Below are 910 nucleotides of genomic sequence, written 5' to 3' on the forward strand. Positions count from 1 at the left end.
ACTCCCGGGAAAAATCCCTACCCCTTCGGGTGCTGAGGCCATTGTTTCAGATCGCTAGTTCGCATTTTGGTAGCCCATCCACTGGCTGACATACTGAGACTAGATATGCAAACGCCCCTTATCCGATTGCAATCCAATGACAGGGACGCACATTTTGAAGGACAAGACAGTAGCCTATAGGATGCATTTTGAATGTCCAGTAGTCCTCAAATAACATTATAGTCCCGTCTTGTCTTGTTAACGAAGACGCGGCATAAATTTCGTCATAATTTTTATCATCAAATATTAGTTTTAGCTCGTCAACGTCTCGTCTTAATCACAGAAAAAAATTTTGTTAACGAATATTTTTCGTCGTCGTCTTCGTTGACGAAATTAACACTGGCTGGAACAAGTTCAATTTGCACATGTGTGACTGCAAAGAGTGAATCACAGTTGATCTAGTAGGGCCCTATGAAATTCATTTTATTTTTTTCCCAAATTCTGTTTTCTTAGGGTGAAGTCATCAGTGTCCTTTACAGGACGTACTTCTAATCCCTGATCATACAGAGATAGAAAGACGTTAAATGCAGCATGTGTCCTGAAGAGCTGGGTGATGCTATTGTTCTCAGACGGTGGTTTGACAGAGAAGGGACTTCAAGACTGTATAATAATGCTTCACTTAAGAACAAGTGACGTTAAAGACATGATTATTGTGAGGTGACTAATTCTACAGCAGCACAGATGAGAGCCACTGCTCCTGAAGACACATTACAATCTAGAAATACTTCAGAATAATAGTTGACAATGAATCATATTTTTATATTAAAAAATAATATATAATATAAATGACTAGGTTCACTGTAAGAAAAATAAAAAGTTGAGAAAACTTCAAAGTTTAAGGCAACCAGCTTCAGCAGATTTTTGAGTTTTC

The sequence above is a fragment of the Sinocyclocheilus rhinocerous genome, unplaced genomic scaffold (genome assembly GCF_001515625.1).
Source record: "Sinocyclocheilus rhinocerous isolate Xijiao unplaced genomic scaffold, SAMN03320098_v1.1 scaffold395, whole genome shotgun sequence".
Lineage (NCBI taxonomy): Eukaryota > Metazoa > Chordata > Actinopteri > Cypriniformes > Cyprinidae > Sinocyclocheilus > Sinocyclocheilus rhinocerous.